The sequence below is a fragment of the Polypterus senegalus genome, unplaced genomic scaffold, assembly GCF_016835505.1.
Source record: "Polypterus senegalus isolate Bchr_013 unplaced genomic scaffold, ASM1683550v1 scaffold_4720, whole genome shotgun sequence".
NCBI lineage: Eukaryota > Metazoa > Chordata > Cladistia > Polypteriformes > Polypteridae > Polypterus > Polypterus senegalus.
Genome location: NW_024385847.1, coordinates 6,269 through 7,800, shown reverse-complemented (window position 1 = coordinate 7,800; position 1,532 = coordinate 6,269).

The window sequence follows — 1,532 nt, the reverse complement described above, 5'->3', positions numbered from 1 at the left end:
TCTCAGTATACTGGCGAACCTTGCGTCTTTAACTTCCAAGATCAGACGCTTTCAAACTGGTATGGCCATAATCAACAGTAGCGTTCCATAATGCTGGTTATAAATTGAAGTTCGGTGGGTCGCTAACAATGTACAGGATAAAGATTCAGTTCCCAGCCATGCAATGATGGTCAGGTGGCGTACTTACAGTACAGGAAAAAAGCTTACAGCATCCGGGGATCCCAGGCAGCCTCCCATCCAAGACCTGGCAGAGCGCATGCGTGTTTTACCTCCTAGATCAAACTACATCGGGTGCTTTACTCTGGTATGGCCGTAAGCAAAAGCTGCGCTACATAATGCTGGTTATATATTGAAGATCGGGATGGAGCGCTTCCATTGGAAAGAAAAAAGATGCATTTCAAAGGCATACACTGATGTCCAGGATGAGTACAAAAGTAATAAATAAAAGCTTACAGCATTCGATGTTGCAAGGCGGTCTAACAGCCTCGTATACTGGGCGAACCTTGCGTCTTTAACTTCCAAGATCAGACGCTTTCAAACTGGTATGGCCATAATCAACAGTAGCGTTCCATAATGCTGGTTATAAATTGAAGTTCGGGTGGGTCGCTAACAATGTACAGGATAAAGATTCAGTTCCCAGGCATACGCTGATGGTCAGGTTGCGTACTTACAGTACAGGAAAATAGCTTACAGCATCCGGGGATCCCATGCCCTCCCATCCAAGACCTGGCAGAGCGCATGCGTGTTTTACCTCCTAGATCAAACTACATCGGGTGCTTTTACTCTGGTATGGCCGTAAGCAAAAGCTGCGCTACATAATGCTGGTTATATATTGAAGATCGGGATGGAGCGCTTCCATTGGAAAGAAAAAAGATGCATTTCAAAGGCATACACTGATGTCCAGGATGAGTACAAAAGTAATAAATAAAAGCTTACAGCATTCGATGTTGCAAGGCGGTCTAACAGCCTCGTATACTGGCGAACCTTGCGTCTTTAACTTCCAAGATCAGACGCTTTCAAACTGGTATGGCCATAATCAACAGTACCGTTCCATAATGCTGGTTTTAAATTGAAGTTCGGGTGGGTCGCTAACAATGGAAAGGATAAAGATGCAGTTCCCAGGCATACGCTGATGGTCAGGTTGAGTTGTACAGTATAGGAAAATAGCTTACAGCATCCGGGTATCCCATGCACTCTCACATCCAAGCACAGGCAGAGCGCATGCGTGTTTTACCTCCTAGATCAAACTACATCGGGTGCTTTTACTCTGGTATTGCCGTAAGCAAAAACGGCGCTTCATAATGCTGGTTATATATTGAAGATCGGGGCGGAGCGCTTCCATTGGAAAGAAAAAAGATGCATTTCAAAGGTATACACTGATGTCCAGGATGAGTACAACATTAATGAATAAAAGCTTACAGCATTCGATGTTGCAAGGCGGTCTACCAGTCTCGTATACTGGGCGAACCTTGCGTCTTTAACTTCCAAGATCAGACGCTTTCAAACTGGTATGGCCATAATCAACAGTAGCG